Genomic DNA, 17,111 nt, shown 5'->3' on the forward strand with positions numbered 1-17,111 from the left:
ACTACTCAAGTCCTTCGCCCTCACCATATTGTCATCCCACAGTTCCCTGCTTCACATTTATCTCGCCTCTTTCCTCACCCATGTTCCCTTCAATCTATATTTCTTCCTCTGGCTTTACATTTATTTTATCATCTTTCTTTATCTGACACTCTTTTGTCTCCTTTTCACCTCTAGCCTTTGTCGCTTACTCCACCCATCTGCCAGTCATCCTCCCTCACGCCCACCTGTATCCACCAATCACATGCCAGTTTAGCTCCCACCCCAGCTGTCATTTTCAGCTCCCCTCCACTCCAATCATCTGAAGAAGGGTCCTGAATGAAAAAGTCATCAATCCATTCCCTAGCGAGGAGTAACTCTGGAGCAACTAAGCATTGCTGGAGTAAATGGATGGGTGATGTATCTTTCACACCATATGTTTGTTGTCCGCTCTGATAAGCTGCAAAATAAAGCCTATGGCCTGAAGCCAGGGCCGGATTTAGATGAAGAGAGGCCCTAAGCCAGTGGTTCCCAACCTTTTTTTGGCCATGCCCCACCTAATCACCTCTAAAATCCTGAGGCCCCCCCCCCCCCCCCATATTTCAGCACGAGCAGACAAAGAAATAATTTTCAGAAAATGGAATTTACTCAAAATAACATCTGAAACATAAACTACATATGTTTACCTGATGCCCCCCTTAAAAATCAAATTGCCCCCCTGTGGGGCGTACGCCCCACGTTGGGAACCACTGCCCTAAGCTATTTCACTTGCGAGCCCCCCCCCCATCTCAATCCCCCACCCCCACGACTAGAGGACCATGACTACCCGACAGTGACAGTGTGACACTTTTAGATCCAACTGTATGTTGTCATTAAACATTTGGTTTTAAAATACATATTGAATTCACCGCGGAGCAGGCGATGCTTTACCTGGATCGCCGTTTGAAGCTCTGGAGTGTTGGGCCTGCTGCTTCAACATCATGGAGCAGTGGTTTGTGAAGCTCCCAGCCTTGGGCTGCGCTGATTTTAATATCGCGGAGCCCTGGGAACCCTTTGTCGAGGGTTGCCAGCGTGAATCTCCGCCCAGCTCAGCCTGTGGACTTCGGGAGCCGCGGTCTCCAGTAGGAAGTGGCCGATTCGGAAGTCCAAGCCGCTGAGAATGTTCTCCCATTCCGACGTCGGATGGTGACCCCCAAATTTCATTGTACCAATGGCCATGAGGGAGGTCCAAGAGGAGGGGGTCCGTTGGAGACGGGAAAAAGGATCATCAATGGGGGCTAGAACTCCTTCCCATGGAAGAATGGTGTGAGGCGGAGGCGACGGAAGAAGAGCTCCAAAATTGCAGTGGGCGCGGAACTCATTGAGGTGGGGACGGAGGGGGACAAAGGTGAGATCTATGCTGAGGACAGACCGTTCGGTATCAGAGAGGGGGAGGTCAGGGGGGATGGTGAACACACGGTAGGGATGGGGGTTGGGGCCGGAGGAAGGCAGGTGAGTGGATTGAGGCCGAGGCAATGTCTGGTGTGGGGGTGGTGGGTGGTCAGGGGGTAGGGGTGTATGATGACTGTAGTGTGGGTGGGGAAGAGCTGGGGTCACATGGTTTGAGGGGAATGGGGTAGACCCAGTGGACCAGCCACTGAGGTTACCAGGGTTGGGGGGACTGGCACTAGGACCCAGCGCCGTCAAACCCGGGGGGAGTGGGAGTCTGCAGCGTGGAAACTTCAGGCCCGGTGCTGAGTCCAGGCTGCAGGTAAGGCGAGGCTACGGGCTGCTGGAGGGCGGTGGCGTGGCCAGGGTCAGCGGGCAAAGAGTAGGATATCCTGGTGGGCGGATGGTCGCTGGGGCGGCGAGGTTCGACGGGTCCGATGAGGCAGCGAGGTGAGTAGGCACCCCTGGATCTCGAGGCCCTAAGCTTAAACTTGTCTATCTTAAACGTAAATATGGCCCTGCCTGAAGCATCAATCTCGTTCGCTCTTCACGATGCTGCCCGTATTTCCAGTATAATTGTACATTTTGGATTTCCTGCAACCATAGTTTTTGTGTACATCTCAGTTTAGTTTAGAGGTGCAACGTGGAAACAGTTCCTTCAGCCCACCGAGTCTGCGCCGACCAGCAATCCCCATACACGAATAAGACAGGAGAATGGGGTTGAGAAGAAAATATAGATGAGCCATGATTGAATGGTTGAGTGGACTTGGTCCAAGACCAGGCCAACTGGTTCTGCTCCTAGAATTTAAGAACTTATGAACTCACCAAAACCAATTAACCTAGTCTTTGTAGTGTGGAGAAAACCCACGCGGTCAGAAGGAAGAAGTACAACTCTGTGCAGACAGCACCCGCAGTCAGGATGGAACCGGGGTCAAGGCAGCAACTCTACCGCCTCGCCACTGTTTCTTGTTTCTGGCAAGTTCATTTAACTATCACTGATGCGCTGGAATTAGTACTTCCGTGATAATATTTTTCACTCGTCAAAAAAAAAATACAGAATCCCATTTGCAATGGTAAGTAACGTATTGTCTGTGATGTATGTCACGCCTTAAACGTCAAAACTTCCCCGTATTTCGCGTGATGTTGACATACATGACCTGCAGATGGCAATGTCTAGTTCTTCTACTGTTATGTGGGATTCTTCCTTGCATTAGTCTATATTCCGAAAAAAAGATACGCTGCATTTTATGTCTGAACAGCGACCTGTGTCATTTAATTACACTTCCATTCAATTCAATAAATGGCCTACATACAATGAAGACACCGAGGAACGAAAAACACATTAAACATCGCGTGCTTGAGATATTCCACTGTTACTGAACTAAAGGCGATATAAAATAAGTACGGTATTGTACAGAAAATAAACCATGCAACTTTCATTTTCGCCCTCTTATTTTCCATAGATAAGTAAAGATATTATGCGACATGAACTCACAATATAAATTATAAAGTCACAAGAGTTTAAAAATATGGCGTGCCTAATAAATTAATTGGAATTAACTAACCCAGTGACAATTCATTCCTACTTGGTTTGAGTAAGCGATGGCGATAAAAGGGAAGGCGAACAATTAACCTGTAACTTCGCAACAAGACTCCTCCAAGTACTGACGGGGTGTCTGCACTTCCCTCCTGACAACAAGCATTGTGTTCTCGACAAATGAACTGATTGCTCGCTCACTTCAATGCTTCCTGCATCCAATATCGAGCAGTTCAGGTGTCTACTATCTTGCCGCGGATATCGAAAACATTCACCGATTCCGCTTAGGATTCTAAAATGGAAAAACGCACACCTGGACTCGTTCTTTATCTTTGTCTAAACCAAGCAACGTTACCAAAAGCAGTTACAACACTGCCTCTGGGTGAAACGGTTTCTGTTTTCCGTCGACTCTGATTTCTTTTTTAGTTACTTAAACATGTAGAAGGTTTAGGTGATTGGTATCCTAATGCCTGAAAATAGCTACACCTTGCGCTTCTGATAAGTAGGTTTGTCAGGCGCTGGTGAAATTAGATTGGTTATCTTCAATCTCTACAGCCAGTCAGTTTGATCTCCGATCGCATCTGTTGCTCAGTCTTGGATACAGAGAACCATTTGTGTAAGAGATCGATCAGTTCATAAGTTGAGGATGCTTACAATCTCAACATATTTAAAAAATATTTTTAAACATTAAACATATATTTTTTTAAATCTCCACTTTTCCCAAGTTTTAAATGTAATAAATGGAAGCGTAAATTGCATTGGTGCCCTTTCCAATGCCTCACCAAAAGCTGCGAGTCCAGATGGAATTATAGTGAGGAGCCCCGGGAAACAACGCATTGAATAATTCGAATAGCTTCCTATGTCCATATTAATACTTAATCTATGCACATGAAACACAAATTAATAATCTAATCTACATTTGTTGAAATCAAAGCTTTATTTGTGTGGTGATTTTTTGGTTTACAGATGCAAGGGATCGTTCGGGAAATGAATTTCAATTACTACTAATCAGTGCGAATTCTATTCTCCAAATGGAGGCATCAGCACATTTGTAGACACGGTTTATCTTCGACTGTAATGTTAACCTTCCGCTGCATTTTCGTTTTTGTATTAATTAAGTGCCAGGTAGTTGTATGGATTTATAAGAACGTAGTTATTGCACCAACAGTTGTTCACATTGTTAAATTATTTTCACCCAAATAGATTCAATTAAATAATTTATTGTTGCAGGCTCTCACAGATTAGTTGGAACCTTGCAACTGAGGGTTGGCGCTTCTTATTTTATTAAGAAACCTAAGAATTAAACAAATTCTGACTGAAAATGCATTCCCGTTTATACAGCTAGAAAAACAAGTTTACATAAATGTTGTAATATATTCAGTTAAGTTGTCCTTGATGCCATTATTCTGATTACTGGTTTTCGGAATGTTCGACAATGTTTATACAAACTATTTTATTTCAAAGTGGGGTTTAATCCAGAATCAACGGCGCTGGTTGCTTTCACTTTTCACCCACATTGGTTAGCACATGTTAAAAGTCAGCAATATGGGTTTTAAGAAAGCAGTCCAGTTTTGATTAAACGAGGCGCAGGGCCATTCGAATTCTGAGGCGAATGATCAACATTTTATTTTATATTTTAACAGGATGCTGTGGTGAACTAAACCAAATTGTGCAACCCCTGGGAAACGGACCCAGTAGTAAAGTCACCAATCTACGAATAAAACACTGATACTGTTTCATAACTAATTTATTGTAAGAAAACTATCATAAAACGTATTGACGAAGAATCTCCAAACAAATGTTAATCGATATTGTTCTTAATTAAAAAGGTAAGCGATGAATCGAAAGGGAATTTAGGTAGGCAACAGTAAGTACAGTCAGATCAAGCAATCACGTCGATAATAGAAGCAAAAAGCATCCATTTAGGACGGAAGTGGACAAGCACATGGGTTGGAGGAGTGCCGATTGTCGTGGATTAGGGGCGAGGAGGCTGTTGCGGGGCTACTGTACAGACTGGTATACCAGCGTTTGTAGGGAGTGTGCACGTTAAAATACCTAAATTCGCAAATAACGTTGCGTATTTAATTAAAACACAGGTACATCTTCAAGCATTAAGGACGACAAAATAATCGGTTTTGCAAAGGGCGAGATAAAGAAGGGGTTCGACCCGACCGACAGGTCACCTATTAATTTTCTCCAGTGATGCCTCCTGACCCGCTGAGTTACTCCAGCATTTGTGTCTATGATGGGACAGGTCCAACACCTCGTTCAGAACGTCTGCATGACCCAATGTGCCTGATTATTTCTTCCGAGGCTGTGTAACTTCCAATTTTATTAAAAATACGATGTTAATTTAGATGAGTAATCACATGCTCCAAAATACCGCTTATATTTTATAGATTTGGGTGAATTCGCCTACCCAGCAATTACTTTGGTGGGAACTGAACAATTAAGAGGTGCGATCTGAAACGTTATAGACAATAGACAATAGGTGCAGGAGTAGGCCATCCGGCCCTTCGAGCCAGCACCGCCATTCATTGTGATCATGGCTGATCATCCCCAATAAGTACCCGTTCCTGCCTTCTCCCCTCATTCCCTGACTCCGCTATGTTTTAAGAGCCCTATCTAGCTCTCTCTTGAAAGCATCCAGAGAACCTGCCTCCACCTGAGGCAGAGATTCCAAAGACTCGCCACTGTCTGTGAGAAAAAGTGTTTCCTCGTCTCCGTTCTAAATGGCTTACTCCTTATTCCTAAACTGTGGCCACTGGTTCTGGACTCCCCCAACATCGGAACATGTTTCCTGCCTCTAGCGTGTCCAAACCCTTAACAATCTTATATGTTTCAATGAGATACCCTCTCATCCTTATCTGTCCATTCCCTCCACAGATGCTGGCTGACCCGCTGGAGTTCCTCCAACACTTTGTCTTTGTTTTGCTGAAGATTCCAGCGTCTGCAGTACCCGTTGTCTCCACTTTTCTCCTCTCAGTATTACCAGGCACCCTTGGTCAAGCATAAGGTAGCACAGTGGAAGGTCAAATTACAAACTGAGCGATTTTTGTTTAAAATTAACATGGCATGCAAACCGATAATCAAGTCGCGTTCTAAATCCTGGGGCTGGGGAAAGGTGCAGTGGTGAGACGGTGCGAGAACTAGTGTGTTGTCCTAGTTCAGCACAGCCCAAGCGAGGGTAACACTAAGCCTGAGAAGCGAAGTATTGGTGAAATGTTTTAGAGGCCATTACACGTTTTAACCTGTGGGACTTAACGAAACGATTTAGAAGCAGGAGTACTACCCCTGACCACTCTGCAAATATTTGACCACAGACTTTTCCAAAATAGGACAGCTAATATTCCAGGCATGCAGGACCCGAGGAATGTAAACAGGGCTAAAACCTCAACCGCGGTCTCAGTTGGAAACAACTGTGTAAATGTGCCCTTAAATTTATGTTTTGCTTTCGACAGTACGAGTTTCTACCGATTATTTAGTGCATTCAGTGAACAGATTTACGCCGTGCATCCAACTGGCACTTGGATCACTTGCAATGTTTCTCTTCTATTTCAGATAACAGTCTTTCAGCCATCAAGAACGGGTTGAACCTAAATTAAATATCCGCGAATGAACCCAATGGGAATCCAGTAATAACAGATCAATTACAATGAATGCCGTGCAATATATTCACACGAACTATTCTGATACTTATCAATAACGACACTTTGGGAAACTGAAATGGTCAAATACCGTGGCACAGCGGTAGAGTTGCTACCCTAGAGCAGTGCGTCTTAAACTGGTGAATGGTTCACCCAACGGCGAATTACATTATTTGGGGGTGAATGAAACTAGAGGGATGAATGAAGGGTGAATGACTTAATTTATTCAGATAGTTATATATTTTTTCCATACTTAAAAAAGACATTGCCATTAAAGTGGTTAGTAAGCTCTTATTGGTTTTAATGGCAGTGGAGCTGGAGATTTGATACATTTTTTACTCTCTACCCATGGTTTTCTAATTTCAAAGTAGCAGGATATTTCCCAAATTTACTGTAATATAACCTTTTAGTGTAGACCAGACGAGCTAGTGGGATCTTAAATGTGAAATGGCAACACAGGAGGGTCGCCGTAGGCAACAGTTGAACTGTAACTTTACATCGTGTAGAAATTTAGCTACCAACGTTGATATTTGGTGATATTGTGAGCTTTCATCGGGGTGAGTTATAGAAAGTTATATTAGTTGGATACTAATATATTACATCACATACTCCATGTTTTTTTGGGCTAGTTTTCCAAGAAAAAACTGCAGTAATCAAAGCCCGAAATGGTAAGGATGATCAGCCATGATCATATTGAATGGCGGTGCAGGCTCGAAGGGCCGAATGGCCTACTCCTGCACCTATTTTCTATGTTTCTATGTTTCTATTTAGACGTTGGGATGTTTTTTTAAATTGTTCTAATAGAATGATTTTCCAACTCCAATGGTAATTTTTTTTTAAATTCACTCCTAGTTTTTTTAACATATTTTTAGGATGTTCAAAAAGTTGAATAAAATAAACACTTGAGACATTAGTTAATTTTTGTTTTTTGCTCATTTGAAAAAATAATTTATATATAAAATTATACACAAGGGAGAATAAGACGAAAATTACCCCCAAAGAACCTAAGAACATTTAACCGAGGGGAAATGAAATTGTGTGATAACGACTCAACGGTGAATGACACTGAACTAGTTTAAGAAGAACTGCCTTGGAGCACCAGAGACCCGGGTTCGATCGTGACTCGGGCTGCTGCCTGTGTGGAGTTTGTACATTCTCCCTGTGACCGCGTGTTTTTCTCCAGATGCTCCTGTTTCCTCCCACACTCCAAAGACGTGCAGCTTTGTAGATTACAATTGTAAATTGTCCCTAGTGTGCAGAATAGTGTTAGTGTACCGGGGTGGTATCTGGTGGACGTGGACTCGGTGGGCCGAAAGGCCTGGTTCGACGCTGTATAAATCTGTAACGTCTAAGTAAGTTTAAGTAGTTATGAAATTTGAGTCTAATTATCAAAGTATATGCACAGTTTTATAATGTCCTTTGTTCTGTTCCAGTGGAAACATCGCATGCATATTGACATGTCATTTACAAGACAGAAACAATGCCATTCGGCCCAAGTGGTCCATTCATTGTTCTGTGCTCCGCAATAGACACTTTGCACCCTGTGTCATATACACTGTGAAGCATACAGGTCAAATACATGTGCAATGGGACAACATTTGCAACCAAAGAACACGATTACAGTAGAGTAGATCTTCGACCAATACTGGTGATGTAAAATAAAACAAGATTTGTCAGAAATATATTCTACTAAATGAGAGGCTCATTGAGAGAAAAGACTACATTTTAAAATATTGCAATTTGTTAGTGGTGCAATTGTATTTAAGTATGTATGTTGAGAGCTCCGTAAAAGGCTGTGGGCGGTGTAATGAGGAGGAAAAGACTGAATGATTCAATTAATCCGTAAAACATTGTCCGCAGTCTTTTAGATTCTGTTTTGTACTCTTAACGTTTCTGTTGGTATTTCAGGCTGCATTACGGGAAAAGCACCACCCGCAGGTACCCCTTCAAGTCGCACACTATCCCGACTTGGTATTTTATTACCGGTCGCGCTTTGTCACTGGATCTAGCACCTTCTAAGGGCAATTCGGAGCGAGCAGAAAATCCTGTGTAAATCCCGAAAATGAAACCATAGTTTAGAAAGAGAGATGAAAATGGAGTGGATTTTGGACAGTTACGTAAAGTTCTTCTCAAATTTAGCAACGTGAGTATTTAAGAGTATATGGAAGAGAATTAGTATTTTTCAAAGATATTATTGGAGGTTTGCACTCTGGTGCAGTTGGCACAGTGTTCGTTTTTAGGTCAATTCCGTTATTTTCTTCCGTCCAACTTTAGCCCAAATTTTAACCAAAATCTGGTTTTGTCGCGATTGCTTATTGCAACCCCTTTGTCTGGCTGCATTAATCTTAAGATCACCACTTCACTCTACACGGCATAAATCTAACTCCTTTAGAAATCGTGATGATACTTTCTATCGGTATACTTTCCCCATAGATCTAAATGACTCAGTCTATTATTAAGGTGTGTACACTCCCGACACGAGTACACATGGGAAGTGTCGGGAAGGTGTTTACACGCCAGACACGAGTACACAGGGGCAGTGTTGAGAAGCTCTACACACTCCAGACCCGAGTACACAAGGCCAATATCGGGAGGTGTACACACCCCAGCCTCGAGTACACATGGGCAATGTTGGCAGAGTGTCCACACTCCAGACTCAAGTACATAGGGCCTATGACGGAACGGCGCACACACTCCAGATACGAGTATATGGGGGGGGGGGGGGGTTGGCGGCAAGTTGTGCACACTCTAGACACGAGTACACAGAGCCAGCGTCGGGAAGCTGTGCACATTTCAGACACGTGTACATAGTGGATGATGTCTGTATATATGTACATATTCCGGGCACGAATGCACAGCGGGTGAAATTGTGAGAGTGTATACAGGACAGATTCGAGTACATAGGGAGATACAAGAAACAGCAGATGATGATTTACAATAACAGACCCATACGTGCTGGAGTAACTCAATGGGCCAGGCAATATCTCCGGAGAAGATGGGGAGCAGCGTTTCGGATCGGAAGAGTCTGAAGAAGGGTCCCGACCCGAAACGTCGCCTATCCATCTTATCGAGAAATGCTGCCTGACCTGTTGAGTTTCTCCAACACTTTATCCCGTACAGATAGGTGGGCAGTGTTGGGCGGGCGTGTGCGCTATAGACACACGTACAGAGAGTTGTCCTATCCTTTAATATTATTTAGCAGGGCATAACATTGTTTATAACATACATTTGCCTGTTTACTTACGCAACATGTTTTAATCTGCACCGTAAAATTCATCAAAATTCATCGTCAGAATTAACCAGCACCATTTAATGCTTTGTGCAGGAAGGAACTCCAGATGCTGGTTTATACCGAATATAGACACAACATGCTGAAGTAACTCAACGGGTCAGGCAGCATCTCTAGCGAAATGGAATAGGTGATGTTTCTGGTCGGAACCCCTTTTCAGTCTGTCTTCAAATTCACTCATTCTTTTTATCCAGAATTGCTGCAGGACACGCTGAGTAACTCCAGCACTGTGTCTATCTCCACTTAATGCTTGATATAAAACACCATCACGCAATTATCGAACTGATTAATGCTCATTAATTGATCATCGTACACCGTATTGTAAGATACAAAAGAAAGCCACGGTCGATCAAGCCTATGCCAGATTTCAGAGCAATGCCCATTCTTCCACAGCCGAATCTCTTGCATGTGTCAATTATAACTACGTTGAATCTACTGCCTACACACGAGCTAATTTATAGTGGCCAATTAACCTACCAGCATGTGTTTTGGAAACCCGAGGCAAAACCGTACGCTTCCCAGAGAGAAGTTGTAACCGCCACATATCAACATTGGAGGTCAGAATCGAACCCAGGTAGCTGGAGCAGAGCGCCAGCTGCGCATCTTACAGTATAGCTGCATTATACCGCCCGGGGCAATTACCTCCAACTTAGATCACCCTCAATATAATTTTAAAATAAACTAACATTTTCTTTTAATTTAAAGATTATTATGAACAGTTACGCATTCGCCCCAGTAATTTAAAAACAAAATCTAATTTTACAGAAAATATATGGATGACAGATTTGATCAGGATTTTGTGTGACATTTCTGCCGATTTCCAGCAAAGGACGTCGTGGCACTCACGCCATTTAATATTATATTTTCTATTGTCAAACTGGACTTCAAAAGCGCAATAAACGCATTATAATCCACTAACAGGACAAATAGACGACCAAATCATCTAAAAGATCAAATCACGACTCTCTCCTGGAGGAATATGGACACATTCCTCCATATGAAAACAGAGTAAGTTTACACTTTATGTCGAAAAGTCTGATATCATCACTAGCTGCTTTCTGTCTTCTAATTGTCAGATTGCTTGTTCGATCTCTATTACCGCCCCCACCCCCCCCCCCCCCCAACTAAAGAATGAGAAGGCAACGAAGATAGACACAAAAAGCTGGAGTAACTCATCGGGACAGGCAGAATCTCTGGAGAAAAGGAATAGGTGACGTCTCGGATCGAGATCCTTCAGACTGAGAGTCAGGGGAGGGAAACGAGAGACATGAAAAGGTCCAAAATACTTCAGCTTTTTGTGTCTATCTTCGGTGCAAACCAGCATCTGCAGTTCCTTCCTACACATGTGTCTGCTCCAAAAGAACAATGATATTGCCTTTCAATTCTGTCACAAATTCTGTCGGTAACTATATACTGAGCTCCTCATTTGGTATCTGCCTCAAGCAAGGTCGGACTGTGCGCAGTGTAATGTTATATTTCATCCCAGGGGTGAGCTTATAATCACATATTTTTTATTCTGAGTAAGATAGTGTATTTCCACCTGAAACCTTCAGCCATCCTTGTGTTTCGTCTAATCTTTAATGCTGGTCAACTCCCAAATTCTGTTCTTCCATCCTTTGAAACTGCTGCTGATATAATCTGCACCGTTTGCTTATTTATGTTGGTTCTCAGAGAAGCAGCGGTTCTAGTTTTAAATGATCTTCTACTGTTCTTTCATGGATTGCCGTGCCTACACTGTAATGTTCCCCAGAATCATATTCCCCTAAAGAGCGGGAGGTGAAACACGGCGACCTGCCCACTCGCATAATCATTAACGCGCATCTCTGTACAACACAGAGCTCTGGAGAAGGCCAGACAGCATCTGGGAAGGAAATGGACAGGCGACATTTCGGGTCGGGACTCGTTTCCATGCTGCACGCTAAACAATGTTTGACCTTCAAAAGTGATCAACATATAAAATTCTAGACACAAAATTAATGTACTACAAGGCAACAGATTACGATGCGCATTTTAGCGTTTTAGCACAATAAAAATAAAGTATGTGATCGTTGTTGCATTCAGTAACATATCACACACAGCTGCTATTGTACAAACAATAACAATTTGCCCTGCTTCTACCAAGCAAGGCGCAAACTTTCAATTTGCCAAGTACTATATAATTAGATTGTTATGCCACCGTTGTATATTATTGATCACAATATTCTTTATGGCTTCGTCGCTTTTCCTTACTCGTGATGGATATTTTCACATCTAATTGAAACCAGCACCTTTTACAACAGATGCTGCATTAAATTCCCAATGTAACATTGGTGATACGTGTTACTTGCTGCTTGACCTCGAGGTTGGGTTTCCTGTCCATTCACTTAAATCCTTAGCTGAAGCTCGGGTATTTAAACAGGGATCCGTGGTTCTGAGTTTCCAACATTCACATTTAATCATTCTTCCCAAAATAAACGTTCCTCCGTTATATGCCACTGCATCTGCAATTTTTTTTTAAAACTGTTAATCGAGTGAAAAAAACAAATTTGTTTTCATATCTGTGTCATAAGCTAGGCGATACTGGCATTAGCCGCCCCCTAAACATTGAAACTGGTAGATTTGTACAGTGGTATATAAAAGTCAACTACGGCGAAGAAAGCACCTGACATTTTGATCTGACCTTTCACAACTATTAGTTTACAGGTGGATTTTGGACATAAAGTTCATTGGCAAATTTGAAGTATGGTTAACTTTAAAGGGAAACATTGTAGTTACGTTTAGTTATGTCAAATTATACGCATATCCTAATTCCATCTTATAGAGACGTATAGGAATCGATACAAAAAACCATTAAAACAATTTTAAACATCACTAACTGTTTTCTCTATACATTTTGATAGTGAAGTCCAAGTGTACAGGCAATCGTTTTCAATTCATGAACCCAAACTATAATCGTCAATCAGATATTTCGGGAGGAAAACAAAAGGAATTGAATAGCGCGATAAGATTTCCTTAGGGAAAGCGCCGATTGCAAACATTAATCGCCACTTAGTCCCGCGAATTTACAACGAAATTTACCAGAGAGGAAACAGCGTAGGAGAACTTTTACTGATTGGTATCGGTGATATGATCAAACTTTCTCGTTGATAAGTCAAATCAAGATTGTTGTGTAAAATTTAGTTTTTAATCATTAAAATAGACTTTAGATCCAAATGCAAATATATTTATTCAAGAATATTCATTTAGAATAAATTCAAACTACCTTATTTTGGCGCTGCCGGAAATATAATAATTTTAATGAAATACTCTCGGTAGCATATATTAATTATATTTGTGGTATCGAATGCAAGGCTGGTCGGAAATACTATACAAAACACTACAGTAATCCAAGTAAAAGATTTCTTTAATATGACGACGCAGCTTATTTTGTGTTACTTCAAAAACAAATAGAAACCAAGGATTCTAAACGCAATCAACCCATACTCTACTCATCTCGCCACGATACATAACCACATAAATCGTATTGCATATTTTAATCTTTATTTATGGGGATATGTTAGTTGATTTAATCATTATTTTTACATTTGAAATTGATTGAAATGAGGGCTTCTGGAAGAGCCTCGTTTATCTCTGATATGTGATCAATATTGATTCGAGCTTTGATAGTTTCAACGACCTATGAGCAATATTTCTACTGTTGACTCCGTAACTGTGACTCGCGCATCAATATAACAGATTTGTGCCGCTTTGCGCGTTTTGGATCTAGAGGAGCGACATCCCCTGGTACAATTAGTAAAGGCAAGGGATTTAACAAAAACTTTTTGTCCCACCTGTAAACCTATATCATTTCTATCAAGAAGTACATGCTGTAATAAATATTTTCTATTGCTGGTGCAGTGACATGATTTGGCCATTGCGCCATGTCAGAATGATTACTTTAATTATTAAAACAAGGGATTATTTTAGTGAATAACATGCATCTTCACATAAGCCCATATTTGCTTGGTCGGGTTTAAGCATACTTTCAAAGAGCATTCCATTTTTTAAAACAAGTCAGTGTGTTAAGTGGAGCAGATCGTTACTTTTTAGTGAGTTACGGAATCAATCAAATTATTTAAAGAAATGAAACTTAAAGATTGTTCAAATACTCATGTAAACTAATAACATTGCAGACCTACAGGGGGCTCTGCTTTTTTTTTTTTTCGAAACTGGCCAATGTCTATTGAAACAAAATTATATTTCTCCACATAAATGGCCTGTTATCTTCTTGCATGGAAAATGCGTGGTAACATTTAGTGGTGCGGTTCACTACAGAGCTTTTTAGATTCCATTGTATCTTTCTTTCTCTTCGCTTTTACAGAAGCAGTGTATGTTTCCAGGAGTGTTGGATTCTGATTCTGCTTGCGTAAATCTGTGACCTCCACTTCTGGAACACATCCGTGCTTCTTTTAACTTGTGCGTGTCGGTTGTCAAGTAAACAACGCATGCACATCTTTCTTCGTCCATAATAGGTGGGAAGTGAAAGGAAAGATGAAGTGAAGCCAAAGCCTAATTAAATATTACCGATTCACTTCTAATTTGGCCTGCGAAATGTAAATGTGAGCAGTTTTCTTATATTCGATTGTCAGTCTAAAACTTTATTTAACAGCATGCAAAGATAGGTTGTGACTATTTTCAATGTCGTCTTTTACTTGTGCAAGAAGGAACTGCAGATGCTGGTTTAAACCGAAGATAGACACAAAAAGCTGGAGTCTCAACGGGGCATGCAGAATCTCTGGAGAGAAGGAATGGGTGACGTTTCGGGTCTGAAGAAGGGTCTAGACCCGAAACGTCATCCATTCCTTCTCTCCAGGGATGCTGGTTGTCCCGCTGAGTTACTCCAGCATTTTGCGTCTATCGTCGTATTTTACTGGTTATTTATGAATAATGCTCTAATTGAGATGATAGATTGTCATAATTTGAAGCATTGCTTTGCATGTGCAGTCAGTGTAACTAAACATTTTAATTGCGTACAATGCATAATTAATATATTTGACATGGATTACATCCTTGATAATACGATAATATCATTAGAACCATTAGTTTTAACACTAGTTTATTAATATGCACAATTTGGTCGGCGGCCTATGTGCTATCAATTTATTTCAATCCAAAAGGAGCAAATAATGAAACTCACGTCAAAATATTAGAGACTTTCAAAATGTATTTATGTACAATATTTGCACATGAAATATGTACAATATTTGCACCTTGCACCCATTTCACATTTATATTACTTATCCACAGCACAATCAACGGGATATTTCAATATAATCAATCTGGTTGAATTAAATATATTTAATACTCATTAGACTTTTCTGATAATTTATTCAGATAAAAGATGATTAATTGCCTATAATAAAAGGACACAATAGAATAAACTTGATTTAACCCTTTCGTACACGAAGACCATGTTTTTTTAAATGTTATTAAGCAAGATTATTTTAGAATAAGGAATATTACTATGCAAATGCTAACGCAAGGAATTGATTTGATAAACTTCGCAACTTCCGATGAGGACGGCGAGCGGGAGTACACTACTGTCTGAACTTTAATTACTTCCGACTGAGCACGCACAATTAAACATGACTCGTCCTCGAATGCGGACCAGTAAATAATTCCTCCCCACTCCACTCCATCAACCACTGCACTTTAAAAAAAAAAGAAAGATAGAACTGCAAGTGAGCAATCGCGCCGAATTCTAGGGTCAGGTAATGTAATATGTTTACTTAACCACAGGAACATTGTATATTTATGAATCTGTTGCTCCATTGCCCATGTTGCAACACAGTACTGGAGTCTCAATGTTCGGCAGTTGAAGAGTTTATAAACAATAAAAGCAGCAGTACTTCCAGCATGAATGAGCCAGTGCCGCAACTTGGGCTTCCGGCTACCACGAACGTCGATTGCTTGTCAAGAAAAGTTTTTTCTGCTATTTTTAAGTAACTTAAAAAAAGAAAAAAAAAAGGAAACGTATCCCCCATTTAGGTTACAGTTATGTGATATATTGTGCAGACGATTTTCAAGTTGTAATATTAACTTGAAGCCTGCAAGTAACCAACACACCCGCAAATCCTATCTAGAACTGTGTCATTGAACTTTTTTACAGCTTTCTTGCGGTACTTGCATTTAATAACAAAATATGCCCCCAGATGCGATTGAGGAATTATCCGATCACTACGTGAAACTAAAATAACGCAAGCTCCGCGAAAATCAGAAAAAAAAAATAATTACCGCAAAATGTAAAAAGAATTCTGGTCGTGAGGGACAGATACCTAGTGTGTATTGTTCGATTCCGATGCTTTATTGTAAAATGCAGGAAATATCAACCTATAACAATACGGAGATGGAACGTCAAGACATCAAAGAAGCACAACAACCTTTCCAAGATGATAGACAGACAGGTGAACATACAAAGAGACACATTTTTGGTAGGCGATAACATTTACAATTGCGACCTGACACCGAAAGAAAATAATCAGGTACCCCACACCCACCCAAAGATACTAAGCCTCAATAAATGCAATGCAAGGACTTGAGAACAAATGGCTGCTGTTTCTAATGCTAACTTTTATAGTTTTTGTTATCCCTCGAGTCACATTTGCTGTTTGCTTTATTTGCCCTCTGCAGATATAAAGGTACAATTAGCTTCTTTCGCCACTGGATTTTACTACAATGAAAACACTGCTGGTTCTAAAACTTTGCACGTTAAAAAAGAGCCCTCCACATGTACCACGCACATAGCGCCCACCAGCAGCAACACTCATTTTTTTATGACCAACCGCACAGCCACCGCTACAATTTAATTCCAATGCATAAAACGTGGCACGTCGCGATGCCCCACTTACACATGAATATGCATCTCACTTAAGTTACTGCAAGAAACAATGAAATTACTTTTAATAACTCGCACTTCGAGGATTAAAATCGTGTAAGTCGGAGCGAACGTATACTTGCAAAATACGAAAATAAACTGAAAGTAAAAAATCCAGAAAGACTGCACATCTAACCCTCAGAAACAACTTTTAAGCGGTTCTTCCTATCCGTCTTGCAATTTGAAAACAAAATATTAAATTAAACGAGCAGTTTTAAGTGGGTTATGCCGCTATGTAGAGTATAGATATAATGATCACACGGAAGCATTGGCAGCCACAATAGTGTTTTACACTCTATACTTTGTATAGAACTTCGGTCACGGTGGTTTTTAAGTTCCATC

The sequence above is a fragment of the Amblyraja radiata genome, chromosome 8 (assembly GCF_010909765.2).
Source record: "Amblyraja radiata isolate CabotCenter1 chromosome 8, sAmbRad1.1.pri, whole genome shotgun sequence".
Taxonomy (NCBI): Eukaryota; Metazoa; Chordata; class Chondrichthyes; order Rajiformes; family Rajidae; genus Amblyraja; species Amblyraja radiata.